At 39.4% G+C, this 17,567-nt stretch overlaps 1 long non-coding RNA gene across 1 annotated transcript; it reads right to left on the bottom strand.

Moving 5' to 3' along the window:
- Positions 1-2,892: 2,892 nt before the first annotated feature.
- On the bottom strand, positions 2,893-16,195 carry LOC112575147. The gene is made up of 3 exons (XR_003101574.1): positions 16,045-16,195; positions 14,909-15,246; positions 2,893-14,692 (listed from the first exon to the last, which is right to left on the bottom strand). It is a non-coding gene; the product is annotated as an uncharacterized LOC112575147 (long non-coding RNA).
- Positions 16,196-17,567: the final 1,372 nt, after the last annotated feature.

Below are 17,567 nucleotides of genomic sequence, written 5' to 3'. Positions count from 1 at the left end.
GTATGCAGCCTGGCTTTGTGTTGTCTATTTTAGTCTTAGTACACAATCACGCATGAAAAGACCAGTAACATTTGTGTAATGCCTGGAACAAACGTTTAAAACTACACCTGCTCAACACTTTAATCTCAAAAAGTGTGCTGAAAGATGGTGGCAGAGACATCAACCACTCTAACAAAAAAATCTATATTTGCAAACCATTTAATCGCTGTCTAATTGTTGCTATTTAATAATTGTTGGTTACAGTTCTTCTAACATCTAACAACCGTCACAGTAATCGTTCGCCATCATCCTCGAACACACTCCAGAAGCTCCAGAATGGAGAGAAAGAGCAAAAGGTGTCCCCAAGACGGAAGATCACGGAGGGGACAAAGGGATCAAAATGAGGAAATCAGTACTCATAGCGAGGAAAGTAGAGATGCCGATCATAATGAGGAAAGCAATACTCATCGCGACGGAAGATCACGGAGGGGACAAAGCCGATCATAATGAGCAAAGCAATACTCGTGGGGCACAACGTTGTGATGACGATCACAATGATGAATTTGATGAGGATTCATCTTCCAATGAAGAATTGGATGCAGATCCGCAACCAAAATCTAAGCGGACAACGTCACGAAAGTTTTCGAGAAGCAGATATATATTTATGCACTTTCAGCAGATCACCTCTAAGATGAGTGATGAGAAGTTAGCACAGTTAGAGTTCAGGATTCATGAGCTTATTATGAAACATCTTCAGGACCAATAGAAATATTCCTTGGATCCATTATCAACCTCTAAAATAACATCAGTCACAGGCATGATGAGGAAAAGGATTGTTTTTGTTCTCTTTGTTGATGTTGTGTTCCCCATTTAAAAGAATGAACTTTAACATTAATGTTTACAGATGTTTTGTTACTGAATATTCTAAAGACGCAGAGATAGATTTCACAGGGTTCCCAGGTCCTTTTAAGTCCTTTTATATTGAATTTTCGCCAAAAGGCCTTTTAAGTCCTTTTGTTTGCCATGCGGTCCTTTCAAAGAGGCCCTTATTAAGCGTGCTCATGTTCAATCTCAGTGCAGAACTTAAATATCATCCAAATTAATAAGTTACATGTACATGTATTATGTATAATTTCACTAGATCACATGACACAACTGTGAGAACTTTTTTTAAGAACCTGCTGTCTTATTGGTACTTCTGCAACATGGAGCATACAAGTGTGCAGTAATGCACAGGCATTGTCTGCTTGTAACTGTTATTAAATTTTAAATTTCATTGTCATTATGAAATGAACAGCAGTCTGCATTGAAGCCATCATTATCTGAAGTTTCAAATGCTTCAAATTCATGAAGCACATTTACCCAGCCTGTCTGTAGAACCTTCTTTGCCATGATGTCATCTGAACTTCTGGCTTGGCATAGAATACCAACCCTCTCCCCCTATCCAGCCTTATAATGTTACCTAACCTAAGCTGAGTAGATCGACTAACCAGACAGAGCAGCTCAAAATTTGTATTTATGGAGTACCTAAATCATTTTACCAGTGGGTATTTTATCGAAGACACCCCACTTCTAATAACATTTCACCACCTAATAGTGATATAGTCTTAGTGCTGGCATGGCGTAAAACTCAGCAACCAACACTCCCACCCAGGGTAATATAGCATAAACTGTGATGATTTAATTCCATCAAAGTGAATACCGAATTTTTCAAAGACCTAATAAGCTGGACAGATATAATAGTACAGAGCTGTTCAGTAGATATTGTTGGCATCCGTCATTTGTTTCTATATGATGATGATGATGATGTAGTTTGTAGCGCGCTAGTATCCGCATCACAAAGATGCGCTCAATGCATATGAAAATAAAATTAATATCTTTGGCATCTATTACTTGCTCAAGAAAACCCATTTGTTCAGAATGCATAAATTTGACCTTTTCATTTTAGTTGTTTCATGCCTCACCCTCTAATTCCAAAATGATTGAATAACGACACCCTTTATTATTGGGAATTCTATGCTAAGCTTGTTACTTAGGTAACATCACCTCCTCAGTGGCTTCTGAATCAGGAGTTAATTTGCCTATTGGGGTAACTTAACCAGCTGGTTCCTTACCAAAGTGAGGGAAATTTAATCATTGGTATGTGGCCAATGTTCCTGACTAGGAGCCCAGGATTAAGAAACATTGGTCAGATATATTTCATTTCTAAAAGTAAGAGTGCTGAAAGCAGACAAACCTGTTGAGAATGTTGGCAAACACTAGCTCTGGAGTCTTATCATTGAAGGGTGGAAGTCCCATCAAAAACTCAAAAAGACAGACTCCCATAGCCCACCAGTTAACAGCAGGGCCTAGAGAAAAGAATAAAAATAAGAAAGTCTAGTATTCTGTGTGTTGTGTAAATGATAAAGAATGGAACAAGATCAAGTATTATGGTGCTTGTCATACATAAGTCACCCATCCTCCTTTCTTTGCCATGCATGAGACAGCAGAAATTCAGCAGATGTTCTTTCTCAGACCAAACTGAAACTTTCTGCACCTTCCTCTCTGAACTGTGTATGTTCAAATCCTTCAAAAGCCATCTCTTTACAAATTATCTTGCACAAACTATTTCCCTCATTCCTAAGTGTTGTCATCTTCATCAATGCACTTGTTCCTGTTTGCCATGGTCTCATCCCTTTGATGATGCTTATTTTTGGTTGGTTTGTTTTGAGCTCACATCCAAATGAGGAAATGCACTTTACAAATTCAATTTTTGTCCACCCTCTGCAGAGATTCATTTCAACAATGCCCATTCCTTTATACTACTACTAAAGTTCATTGCCTCGCCAGGTTTATAATGTCCTTTCAACTTTCCACCATGAGAAGACTGTCTTTCACCCACTCTTCATAGATAAAGAAACTGTAAGAGCTATATAAAGAGTCAAACAAATCTTTATGCATGGAAAACTGTAATTCAAGATTTGAAACTGATGCTTAGATTCAAACTTAAGATAATGAAACCTGTTACCATACAAAAATTGTGCATTCGGGCATAACTACATGTCCAAAAATAAAATTAAGAAAGACCAACAAAAAAAAAAAAAAAAAAAAAATTGTTGGTTACATTACTTTTGCTAAAGCATAGTCTTATGAAATATTGAGAATATAATGATATAGGTTCTATGGCATGCGAACCTCAATAAAGACAATATGGGTAAATTGAAAGATAAGACAAGAACATCAGCATGTAGATCGTGAAAACATGTATAATTTTACGTACTTTATATATATATTATCGTACGTGTAGTTTATTTTTAAACAGCATCCATTGTATAAATTTGCTACCTGAATTTACATTTGACAATTGCAACGCATTATGCTCCTACTAAACAAAAGGAAGAATTTTAGCTAGAGTAAAGGATCATTTAGATTATGCTAGAACTTCTAGCAGAAGTAGCGACGAATTACATTCAGACTCTACCAACAGCAATGGGCCAGTACCATTGGTAATCAGACAAGACAGGAAAATTGTGCTACTGTAGCAAGCACAATTGAACGGGATTGTACCTCTAATCTCCTTTCTTGCTCTTCAAAACCAGTAGCTGTGATACCAATGGTGATACTATGAGCAATGAAGATTTGATTTCTGCTGAATTTTCAACTTTTATTGCCGAACTTGACAGACAAGATAATTGCAATGTGCAGTCTGATTCTGAACTCCCCCTGGAAGCCACTCAGGTAACCTGCCGGTCCCAAGCCCGGATAAAGGAGGGTTGGGCGTGGGGCTAGCAACCCCACCCTGTAAAAAATTAAAGGCTACAGAAACCATAAGCACGATAACTGTACATCTGGAGCCTGGACAGGAAGATCCCTCTTCGGAGAGGCTTATGACGTGTGCTGGTGACATGGTCCCAACTGGAAAGGGATGCCCAGAAGTGGGTTCGATGGCGGGGTGTGGCTGCGGCCCTATGCTCCACTGGGGGCGAATAGGAACAAGAAGAAGTCTGATTCTGAGAATCAGTCGGAAAATCTGCACATAGGTATAAGCTCATGGGGTGTCAAACAAAAAATAACATTCCTATGACTGCAGAAGGAGAGCTTTTCAGCCTACTGCCTCAGTTCCATCCTTCTTTTCCTAGGGACTCTAATGAAAACACCACAAAACTACAAACTGAAAGCTGTTGGATCTGGTTCTTACTACCATTCTGGTATTTTAAACTCACTGACTGATGTTGTTTCAGGTTGGAATTTAAATCTGGAAGTTGCCATGCAATGCTCCAAGTTAATGTTAATGGGTTGCCACTTTTCAAGTCATCTGGAACTCAGTTCTGGCCTATTCTTGGTCCAGTCTCTGGTCCTTTTGTGACTGATCCTTTTGTCATTGGTCTTTACTGTGACAATGACGGGGGTGAGAAGTGTTCACAATGCCGACAGGTCACACATTTTTGGATGTGGTAAAACTTTGTTAATTACCTGGAAAATATACGCAATTTACTAAGTACACCTATCCAGGGGATATGATCAAACTTGGACATTTTAGCCCAGTCTTGATAAACATTCTCCAGAAAAAGGCCGATATAACTGTAAGATCTGCTGTGTTATTCTACTCTACTTCATATCACTGTTAGGCGGGTGCGGCGATGTGGAACTAAACCTGGGCCCAATGGATGAACTTACCATCAACGGATTCATGGAAAAAATGGAGAAAAAAAATGGAAGAACAGCTCAAGGTGAGATCTTTGAAAAACTATCAAGGAAACTAGATGAGAATCAGTGTCGAGTTGAACAAAAAATAGCTTAGCTGTGGCAATGACAAACCAAGCAATGTTCAAGATTATTAGAATGATTTTGTTACAGAGATGTGTGCACTGCAAGAAGGCTGCCATTGTCTTCTAGGAGTCACTGAAAAAGTGACATTATCTTTATCCTGTTTTATTTGTGACACACCTGCAAGAGCTTTTGTCGAACAAGTAAAAAGTCACACAGGTTATTATGGGTGTGATAAATGTTCCCAGAAAGGAGTATGGGATGGGGAAATGGCCTTTCCTGATGTGGATGCTCCATTACCTACTGATATTCAGTACAGAATTTAGACAGTTCTTGCTGTATAGTAGCATTGTTGTTTTGAAAGGAACTATTTCTCCTCACCTTTACTAACATTTTCTTTTGCTCTTTGTTGCATTGTCTCTGTGATCCTAAGCTTTGTCAAACCAATGGTGATTATGCTAATGAACTTTTAGCATATTTGTTTCTCAAGCTGCAGAATTGTATGGAAGAGACTTTCTTGTGTATAATGTGCATGGCCTAGTGCATATTGCAGAAGATGTTAAACTGTTTGGACCCCTGGATGCTTACTCTGCATTTCCATTTGAAAACTTTCTAAGCAGGCTAAAGAGATTAGTGTTGAATCCACAATATCCACTCCAGCAAGTTATAAAGCGTTTGAGTGAAAAAATGTCAAATAATTCTTTCCCAGAGCGCACATCTCCACTGCCCGATAACATTCCAATGAGGTGGAACGTGGGACCCCTCCTGTTTGAGGTGACGCGCAACAATTTCAAAAAATTTATTCAAAGATTTTTTTTTGGTGACAGAGGGTAACAACTGTATACAGGTTAGAGGTATAGTTTGCTTGATAAGAAGCATTTTAGTCCCTGCACACACTTCAGTGGAGGACCTTTGTCGCTGCCCTACGTGCCGACCGGCATAACGGGAACTAACTAACACACTTCAGACATTGTTTTCATAATATAGCAATTTTCCTCATCAATTAACTTTTTCACCAGTCCACTTGATTCTTCTAAGTTAAACATATTTAAAGTGTCTGATCTGACAAGTTTGTTTGAACATGTATCGCTTTCAGAAGCTGAAAGAAAATTAGTACTTTTACCATATCAAACTTCATTCATCGAACTTCCACTTGAATAGGTATCAAGCATAGGTTTAAAAGCTAATTAAGGTTTGGTTTTAGAACACATTTGTGCCTGTATACTATATATGCGATCTAAAAATGAAGAAGTTTTCAATAATTGATTTCCAAGGCGAATATGGATTGGAAACCAGCATTGTCCCAAGCATCTGGATACAGATGGCGACTGGACATTGCTATTGGCCCAATCAAGAGGATTCTCAACGAGCGGTTATTGACTGCCCAGTACCAATGGATTCTTGGAGTCTTTATCCATTTACAACTATTAAGTACGAGACCGGTAAGATAATGAGGCATATTTACTGCAATGATTGATGAGAGGATTGTGCATTCTAAAAGACACTTAGATGTTACGCACGTGTACTAATCTGTTCATAGATGAGTATCCGAAGGCAGCAGCAAAGCTGAAATTACTGCTACAGGGATTTTCGGACATAGGTAGCAGCACTTCATATGGCGGCCATCAGGGCAAACTCTTTTCATCTTTTACAGTAATTCTGTTATGTTATTTTTTTCAATACAAATAGACATCTAGAGAATATTGCAATATGCATTTTTGGATCATGTTGTAGGTGAATGTCTTTATCTGATTCAGATGAAGATCAAACAGTGTTCTCTGCAAAGCCATCCAACAGAAAGTATCTTTAAAACAATGTCATAATACTCGCAAACTGGCATTTATGACTTTAAGGCATACTTTACATTTGGTTGTACAAACTGGTAAGTTTTTAGGTTTGAGATATTTAGCTAGAACTGTCACTAGTGTTGTTTAATACACCTGTTTCATGCCTTTACAGTTGTGTGGGCGAGAATGAGCCTCCACAGTGCCTTCTGACATTACAATTTACTCCGCAGCCATTGACCGTAGAGCCGTAGATCAAGGCTGATAAGCGTTGGTCCTTATTAGGCGTGATCAAGCTCTGACCGCTGTTACGGCCTAACAGGTGAGGAAGAGACACCTGGTGGCACAGGGCACTGCCAGAAGTCTCAGCGCTCGTGAAGGAGGCAGTACGACTGATGGAGGATATCACCAGATTCTCGGACATCAGGGCCCTCCATGTGGCAAGAGACTTTGTGCGAAAAGATAAGTGGCGAGTGTGTTACACGAGTGTAGTGTGCTGTGTGTAGTAGTTAAGTGGCTCACGATATCTGGACTAGGGATAGATAACAGGGCACCATGAGAATGGCCATATTTGAAATTGCATAATCTTGTAAAGTGATTGGTAAAACTCTCAATTATTAAGAATTTCTTCATCATACTAAACTGCTTTGTCTTTTTTTTATTGGGGAAGCGCGCTCGGGCTCAAGAGTAAAGTAAAGTATAATTAGCAATTTAGTGTAAATGTGTGTGTACACATGAATGTCGGAGTGAGTTGGTAGCGGTGTCCGAGTGTGATCAGCCCAAGGCAACGACAATCCCAACCTCTGACCATCTCCACGTGCTCATTCCCCGGAGTTCCCGACATATTGGGAGCTGGTCCAGGATTGGATTGAATTAGTCCAGGTAAGTGAGTCATTGTATAGGCTGCATGTGGTTTTGGTATTTAAGCCAAGCCTATAATTACACTGTTTTGTTGTACACTGCATGCACCCGCAATCTTTTCACACGGGACGATTTGTAACCCTAACCCCGATGATTGCTTTCCTTACTCACTGTTGTGTTTCTAGCTTAATGATTGTGATTTAGTTTGAGCTAGTGTAGGGCAGACAGTGCCCATGTAAGGAAGCGTGAGAGCTGGTGAGTGGTGAGGTTACTCTGGATGAGATAACTTGTTCATTGCTTTTCTAACTTGGATGTTGTGTTGTTAGCTAAACGATTGTGATTTCGTTTAAGCTAGTGTAGGGCAGACAGTGCATAAGAGAGCGTGTGAGTTGTATTCCTGATGACACAACTTTGGTAGACTAGCTTGGCTTGGTTACTACTGCTGTGTGTTTGACGATTGTGATCTCTTTGGGGGGTGGAAGGGGGACTGAGGTTAAGATGGCTCCGTTCGACTGTAGAAACGATCAGAAAGAGAGGTTTCTGACGTCATTTGAAAAGTTGGACAAGGCATTTCAGGTACCACACGATAATTGGGCCATTCAGCTGTCGGATCTTCTCTGCGATAGTGTGAAGGAAATCTATTAACAATTAAGTGACCAGTTACAAGGCTCTCAAAACGGCATTTTTACAGCGCTTCCAGGTGACAGCAGAAGCTTGCCTGCTGCGATTTAGAAGGGCGACTAAACCAGCGGACGAGACACACAAGCAGTTCCATCGCCATGTGTTACATTACCTTGATAAATGGATGATGCGTGGCCAAGGTAGACCCATCCGACCACAAAAGTGTGTGGGAGGAATTTACCATGGAGGTAGTGTTGGGAAGTTACCGGACCGACTTGATGCTCCACATAGAAACAAACGGAGCGGCAAGCCTCACATAAATTACGGTTGTTGCCGAGCAGTTTGAGCGCCTCGAGGAGCAGAAGCAGGCGATGGGTATGAATAAGCTGCACCGCATGAAAGGCCCCTGCACAACCCCGCAATGACAACAATTGCGATAGGAAAGCCGAGACCCATCCCAGGAAAGTGGGTCAAGCTTGAATTCACTAGCATACCACTAACACATCATTGAGTTGTGGCACAAACAAAACCTTTTAATCTGCTGTACGACAAGGGCTGTAACTTATAGTACTTATTTTATATTTATATATCGATTTGGAAGGCGAATAAAATGGAAGCGAAGAAAGGAAATGTACGTAACTATAAATTGTTTTCAGAAAGCTGCTAGGGGGTCTAAAACATAAATCAGCACATGCTCATCAATGTACTGTTATACACTTTTATTTAAGCATTAAACCCCTTACTCTTGCGGACGTTTAAGCATAAATATGTTACTTATGATCTGTGTGAAAAGCAAGGGAGTATTAAATAAAATATTTGGTTTCCGAAAACTGTTTGGGGCTTAAAACGAAACACTGCACTGACAATGTTTTTAAAGCGACTCAAGCAAGGGTGAAAGTAAGCATCCCATTTAAGCAAGAGGTCTAACATACCACTGTGACCTTTACAGTGATTGCTGAAATCAAAATAATTTAATGATTTTGGGATGGTTGACATGCAATTTTTTCAAATGACTATTTGTATTTGACAGGCAATGCATAATTTCTTGCCAGCGGCAGGGCAGAATTCATAGCCCTGTCTCCTCTGGGGGAAAAAAAAACTGGCGGAGGAGGCTGCAGCCCATGCTCTCCAGTTTAGAAGAGAAATGGAATCACATAAATCTCCTTGTGTGCCAGCTGAATAAAGTGGTGAGTGTTCACCACATTATTTTCACAATGGCATAATGTACATAATTCCCGTTCTTCTTTGATGAACTTTGCATATTTATAATATATGTATTAGATGCACAGAGGTAAACTGTACACTTTATTTCCAATCCATTAGTGAAAGCACAGTTAAATGCTTTAATTTGCAGGAAAGTGTTCTTGCACATATAGGCGCAAAGTACTACGTCGAAGTAGATTTCGAGAACAAGATTACTGTTGTCTCACCAGATAACATAGTAAGAAATGTGCCAACTCAGGGACCATTGCCAAGGGCATCATCAGACAGCAAGTATCTGCACAGATGTGTGCAAAAAATTGTTAATGAGGCATATGGTGAGAAAGTGTCAATATCGTATCCCTTGGAAAAATTTATGAAATCCTTGCAATCAGATAAATGACTTTTCTGATTTCCTTAAGGTCTCGTGCCAAAGGGGAAATGCGATCAGCCTGATTGGCAATGTTTTTCTGACACACAAAGTTAGATCAGAAGATACTGGAAAAAACTATTTTCTCCATTACCATATAGCAGATGATAAACTAAGAAACTGCTATAGGAACCATGAGCACAGCATTGAAGCTTTCTACTATCTTGGAGCATGAGATGTACAGTATTAGAGAATCTAAATAGTTTGAGGGAAATTATTTACTTTCTAACCTAATGGAAGAATTTTAAGTAGATAACATGTATTGAATTTAGTGTGCAGATAATTTTATAGCATTTTATCTGACCTAAATGTTTGATTTCAGGCAGAGCATTGGGAAAGGAGGAATGGGAAGATGCCTTTCCCTAAAAATAACACTTTCTGGCACCCATTGTAAACGTTACAGGAATGCCAGGTGTGAGGTTTAAACACCCGTCTAGCTACGGTAATCCCAAACTGCAAGCTATAATTGCCAACAAGGTAAACATCAAAATGGAACTCCTCGCTCCAAGGTATTTTTTTTTTTAAAGAATATATATTACTACAATACACCATAGAATACAATGCATATGGATATAGTAGCAGTAAAATATTTTTCCAATAATGTTTTAAAAAAATGGATAAGTTTTAACAGTTTGGGAATCCAGCAGCATAAAAAATCTCGGCGACAACACTGAGCCAATATTTACAGACTGACTACAATTTGGATGAAAATAGTGATGATGATGTAGAGAAATCTTATTGAATATTATATTGATGATCAGCTTGATCCAGTAATATCTCAAGACAGCGAAAGTGAAACAGATACAGATTTGGCCACACAGTTGGCATACTGGGCCACAACTTTTAACATTTCCAACAGTTCACTTTCAGCACTTCTTGCCTTGTTAAGATAAAAGCATCATGAGCTTCTAAAAGACTCTACTACGTACTGTTTCCTCAGTTGACATTAATGCACAAATTCATGCATTGTCTGGTGGCTCATATTACCATTTCGGTATTAGCAATGGAATACAAAAGGCTTTAGAATGCCATGCAGCAGCAAATCCAATAGAAGGATTTAAAGTGTACATGCAAGTAAACATTGATGGGGTGCCACTGTTTAAAAGCAGCAATGAACAATTCTGGCCTATACAAGGGTTACTTGATAAGCCTTTTAGGAGCGCGCCATTTTTGATAGGACTGTTTTATGGAGAGGGTAAGCCCAAAACCCTTGAATTTTTAAATGCTTTTGTCCAAGAATACCATGAGTTAAAGCAGTCTGGAGTTAAACATGATGAGGTGTTAATAAAGTTGAACATATCAGCATTAGTATGTGATGCACCTGCTAGGTCCCTTATAAAAAATATTAAACCTCAAATGGGGTACACTAGCTGTGAAAGATGTATAAAGACTGGTGCTTGGAAGAATAAAATGACATTTCCAGTAGTTAAATCAGAGGCACAGTCAGAGCGTTCATTTGATGAGATGACATGTAGATGACAGCATGTAGGTTCTACGCCACTCTCAGGGTTAGGGACTGGTCTTGTCTCGCAAGTGGTGCTGGACGATATGCACTTGTTTGCTTGGGCGTAATGAGACGACCCATTTTTTGTGGATGAAGGGTGTGTGTAATGTAGGGCAAAGTCAGGTTGTCCTTTCTAACATCTCACACATGCTGCAGGACTTTGCAAACTGTTTCCCATCAGAATTTCCAAGACCAAGGTCTTTGGTAGACGTCGCTTGATGGAAAGCAGTTGAATTTTCTCAGTTTTTATTGTATACTGGTATTGTTGCTTTGTCAGGACATTTGCCAACTGCCATGTATTCTAACTTCCTCCTACTCAGTGTTGCTATGCACATACTTTTACATAGGGATGGATCCAATATATACAACAGCTACACAAAATGTCTGCTGCTGTTGTTTGTTCAGCATTTTTCACAGCTGTATGAGAAGAACATTCTGGTGTACAACGTACATAGTCTTCTTCATCTTGCTGATGATGCAAAGTTACATGTCTCTTTGGACAATGTGTCAGCTTTTCCTTCAGAAAATTTTATGAGGAACATTCTAAACAGCATGAGAAAGCCTTCCTTGCATCTGCAACAAGTGATTAGAAGGTGGCATAAGGAAAGCTTTAGACAAATAAAGTCAAGCATTATAAACAAGCCACTCCACATAAGGAACATCACACAGGTTTGGTGCGACATGGAGTTGCTTTTGAACATCAGTTCAGAAAAGTGTGTACTATGCACTTTTGCATTAAGAAAAATCCCAGATAATTTGTGTCCTTTGGAAATGGAATAGCACTTGTGTGCAATATTCTTTCAGATCTCTCTTTTTTATCAGTTAGGCCCATTGGCAGGAACAGGTGGTTAGGATTAGGTAGGCAGGGATTATAACCCTTACTCATGTTTGAGCGAGGTTATTGCGTTGTGATCTGTACTCGTCCCTGACAATTGGTGACCCCGACATGTTTGTCCCGTTCTGTGCTGAGTTGGATGAGAGCTTGTCTTTGATCTCATGTATGTGATTGTCCATTGGGCTTGAAGTATAGGTGTTTATTTTTTGTGAAATAAGTTAATTTTTAAAACTTGTAGGGCGGTGTGCACTAATTCCCGTCTCCAGCTGTAGGACTCTTTCTTGTATTTGAAAAAAACTTTTTTTGGTGCTGCTCGATGTATTAACTATGGCTTGCTTGTTGAAATTACATGTTTGCATCTACTTTGCTTAAAGTCACTGATATATTGGTATTTACTCCTTGTTGTGGGAGTTGGGAAACATTATCATTGGTGCTCAAGCTGAAGATTTTGTAACAGTGTTAATACACTTTAAGTGAGGTTGTTTGATGCCAGTATTAAATATCGATTGATGTGTACGTGTACGTATGTAGAAGTATGTGTTGATGTTGATAGGACGTTTCAAGTGTGTGATTTTTTAATAGTTTGACACTATTTAGTAAAATAGGGAATCTGTTAGTGCGGATTCATTGGAGTTATATTAATTATGGCAGAGCCGGTTAGAGATGTAGCTTATGTAAGGGAGGGGAAACTGATGGGTCTGAAGGACGAAGCCCTTACGAACTATGTGCTGCAGTGTATTGAGAGACAGGAGAGATACGAAGAACGCTTAGCCAGAGAGACAGAAGCGGATGGGTTTGCCAGAGAGACAATTTGAATTCCAGAATGAAGAAGCGGATAGGTTAGCCAGAGAGAAGGAAGCGGATAGGTTAGACAAGAAAGAAGAAGCAGAGAGACAATCTAAAGTAGAGAAAGAGATTAAGAGTTAGAACTGAAGAAAGGAACATATTCCGGGAGTGGTAGCCAAGAGAAAAGTGAGCGTCTATTCGAAGGCTATACTCCTAAGCTGCTTACATTTCAAGAGGATCTGGATGACATAGACGCTTATCTTTGTAGATATGAGATCCATGCCAAGACTTTCAGTTGGCCTGCAGAGGTCTTGCCTCTGTACTTAGCCTCAAATCTACAATGAAAAACATCATCTGGATGTGCAGTTATACTACGTATCTCATAAGTTGTTATCACTAAAAGAAAGGACATTGAAGTACCAGGAAGAAGCAAAGAAAACCAACATTGCAGTGGCCGAACTTAAGCCCCTGATGGGAGGGCCAAAGCGCAGCCTTCGGTTGGACACCGCGGCCATACCAGACCCTCAGCCGGGCACATCTCAACAAAGGGAAGAAGGGGAACCCCAACCCCTACTACAAAGGGGAATAGTTACTTGCGAGATTTTGAGGGCCAGAGGGCAAGGTCTATCAATAACAATGGACTTGAGAATAAAGAGAAGTATACCAGGAAAGATTGCGGACCCCAAGCCGAGGAGTCCATGACAGCATTACTGACTCGGCTAGCCAGTTTGGCCTACTGGTAGATTTCACTCTCAAATATTCCAAAGGATTTTGAACATCTTAGGGATTTACTGCTACGGGAACAATTTTATCAAATCGTATCCAAAGACATAACAGTATTTTTACGTGAGAGGAACTTGAAATACCATCCCACCGCCAATGCCGCCCTCATGTGTTCGGCTTCCAACGAGGAGCACCTTGGACAGCTCCACCTGTACCCGGGAAAAGTGAGAGGACAATATGTCCGTATGCAAAGGGGCAACCATAGCAGGCATCTGGGAATCTTTAGTTCATCCTGACGATTATCTTCATAGGACGCAATCCTGCATTACCTTTGGAGGAAAGATTGAAGTATTTTCCCTCGCAAAAGTTCCCATCGTGACATCTTTTTATACGGGAGTCTTAAAGTGCTGCGTAACTAAAGATCCTGCAGCCATGGACTGAAATGCTCAAACTTTGTGCTTTTGGTGCTAAGTTAGCAGACCCAATACTTGCAATTTTTACTTGTCAGCAACATAGTGCAAAACAAAACAAGTAAAAAATGCGTTTGTAAAACACACGAGGTAAAATGCAGATCGTAACTGCAGTTGAAAACACATTAGTAATGGCATTTCTAGACATCAAACAATAAAAACCTTAATACTGACCCTTTCATTTTTTGTTATGTAGTCTTGATGACTTTTCTCTCTATATTACACAATGCATAACAATAGGCAGTCTGCTTTTGACTGCTTACATAAGTTTGATTTTGCATGCTCCACAGGTCTGGACTGGTCTCACTCTTGTAGGAGTATGATAATATGGTGCATTTATGCAACCAAAAGAAGCTACTGTATAATAATAATATTATGTTATTATTACTGAGAGGTGAGGTATCATTTTAAACCCCAATAATACACTTTTACAATGCATCAAGTCAAAATTGCAACTCTAAATACTTGTGTAAGACATGGACTTGTGTGACAGATGACATTAGAAGAAAGAAAAATAGCTTCTCCCACCATGTGAAAAAGCACCATCAAATAGCTGAAAAATCACCAAGATCAGAACCACACGTTCTTGTCATGGTCTGCCACAGCTGTTGAGCTGATACCATATTCAGATGTTGCATGGGTGGTAAGTACACTGTTGTCAGGATGTACACATTGTTCATGCCATTTCACAGTTAGGACAACCTCTTCTTTGGAGAATTACCTCTCCTTTCTTTAACACAGCTCCCAGGGCCCCTGGCATAACATAACAAATATTTATTAATCCTATTTATAAAACTGTTGTCTGCCAATGGTAACATAAAATTTACTTAACATAAAGAGTACCAAAAAAGAACAAACAATTGTAGATATATTTATATATCTGACCCCAATCAATTTATTTAAGCCGACAGTCTCTCATTTGGAATTCGTTTTCACTGCTATTACATGCAAAAGAAAATACATCCTCACCACCAGTGGTTTCATCTAAGTTTCTGGCTCCATATCACCGAACAATCACTCTGAGTTGCCTCAACCGCCTGATTAGAACCAGAATGCATTGTGCCTCTTCATACTTCATAGCAGCCTTTCTCTACACCCTCTTCACTGCTATCGATGATACTGATGCTCTCATATTCATCCAGTTAGCTCATTGTGATGTGCCAGCCCAGCTCCTTCCTTAACACATGTGTTTGGAAGGACTAATCTCTTTCATTGTCAGCTATTATGAACATCTACTACATGTGACTCATCTCATGATAAAGCATCTCTTTGTCAGCTCATTCTCAAGTGTGGTTGCAAATGGAAGCCTGAAACAGAATTATCATAGCTGATGACAATTTAGTCTATGTACGATTAATGTGAAGCGCTCTGAGTACAATTCTTGGAAAGGCGCTATATAAATTCTCATTAATATTATTAGTTAATGGGGAGGGGGGGGGGGGTTCCTGGCCGAAAAAATAAAACCTGACAATACAGGTTCTTGTCAGTGTTAGCTGTTGAGGTACATTGCAAAAAAAAAAAATGAATTCACTTTGTGGTGTGATTCTTTCTGAAGGATTTATCTTGGATAAATTTAAAAAGTTACCTGCATATGGAGTTTGTGCTGATTCAAATATTCAATATTTTTCATGAGGTGATGACATCGATATGCATGTATTTTCCTTACCACCACAAACTAACATTACTAGAAATTTGCATGGAAAAGTATTCGCCATTATTCCAGTATTAAACTCAAAAGTTACTTTTCTCAGAGTTGCTGTAAATAAGAATTCTCCCGACGAACTTTAAATACGCGCCTAATTTGAACACCTTCAAGAACTCTATAGATATAACAATCCAAAATTTGAAGAACAACTTTAGAGTTTTTGTGTTTAACATAATATACTGTAATCTGCTTTGTTTTTGTGGTTAACATAATATACTGTAATCTGCTTAAAACTCAGACAATATTCCAAAGACATTCAGAGGGTACGTACGACAGGCCACGAGGCCCAGGCAAATGATACAACTACTTCACATGCTGCGTTTGCAACTCCCTTTTGTCGGGAAAAAATAGAAACTGCTTAATGCATTTTTATAAGAAACGCGAATTTGAATATACTTACATTTGGCCGAGATCAAGAATGAGTGGTACTGTGGAGTATATTTGGCTACATCGAGCGTTTTTCATTTACACCAGACGCCAAGGGAGACTGCAGGGAAAGAGGCGCTGGAAGTCATCGAATAGCGGAAGTACGTCATAGGTCGGTCGATCCTATTTAACAAAGGGGAAGGAGAGTCCGGTAAGATCCATTGTTCATAGTGAAGTGGGTATGGAAATGAAATATTTTTGACCAGAGTATCAATAATAGTTTATTTCGGGGTTTAAAAAAAAAACTCTTAAAAATATACCTGACTCTTAGCAAGACACATTGCTACATATAGTGGACTTTTCTATTTGATCCCCCTGCTAGTGAACCTGACCATGGCCCAGAAGCAGCCATGAAAGATTTGAATGTTTACCTATGAAAAATGTCTTTCTTCGGAACTTATTCCTCAACCATGTTCCATTTCTTGAAACAGCCTCGTTTGCTGTTTATGGGAAACCGTTTGCCTTCCCTCGTGTTTGCGGTGTAGTTAGAGCTTCGGTCTATTTCCGAGAGCGGTTTTTTCAAAATACCCGCCAAATGCACGATCGAGGCAATTTTCACTTACGGGAAAGTTTGCATTATATGTCCTACGAAAAAAGAAAAACCAGGCTGTTTCGTAAAGCTATTAACTTTCACATATGCCAGAGCTTAACAAACGTGTTAGGGATAAATTAGTTTAGGTTTTTGTTGTTTAGCATAGTTCAACATGCCAGTGCGTAGCTATTCAAAACAATCCGTTCAAGGGACATAAGTCATTACTTCTCTCTTGTCAGCTCGTCTGCTATGTAATATACTTATAAATAGCTCTGACGCAGCTGTAAAGTGACAGGTATCCCATCCCTGCAGTTCCCATTCATCCAAGGTGAGTCAGGATGGAGGCAATTATATGTGTATATATAGAGTAGAACGCATGACGTGAAGGTGAAAATGAGTGCAATCGAGGGTTCTGGAGCGTATATACGTGTAACAGACTGGTATAGAAAGTGTCATCTGTATGAGAATGTCATCTTCGTCGGTTGCATGTAGGTGTTCTTCGCGGACTCGATTAACTGTTGTTAAAGGACAACATATCTGTATCTGTGCGCGTGTAAAAGATTAAAGAAACGGATTGATACAGATGAGACATTTTCTATATATTAAGAGTTTATTCAATATTTGCTGTTTGAGTGTTCTTACCAGGATGTGGGCAAACATAATTTAATTTGATTGTGACTTGCAAAAACATAAGATTGACTGAAAAGGTAAACTGGCTGGAGACTACGAAATACCGCTCCTACACTTTCAAGGTGTGGTTAATGGCATACCCCTGGCCTTTCAACAGTCGGAGACTCCACTTAAAAACAAGAGTTGGCAAATGATTAAGCAAAGTATCTATCAGGGTATGAACAAATGACAGACATCAGTAACTGTGGTTAGTTTGAAATCGGAGTCTATAGTACTCCCTCATATCGGGGCTATGACAGTTACCATCACAGCAATCACAAATATCACAGTTTAAT

The sequence above is a fragment of the Pomacea canaliculata genome, linkage group LG11 (genome assembly GCF_003073045.1).
Source record: "Pomacea canaliculata isolate SZHN2017 linkage group LG11, ASM307304v1, whole genome shotgun sequence".
NCBI classification, from domain to species: domain Eukaryota; kingdom Metazoa; phylum Mollusca; class Gastropoda; order Architaenioglossa; family Ampullariidae; genus Pomacea; species Pomacea canaliculata.
The sequence above is the reverse complement of the archived record's forward strand: the minus strand, read 5'-3'. Positions and strand labels throughout refer to the sequence as shown.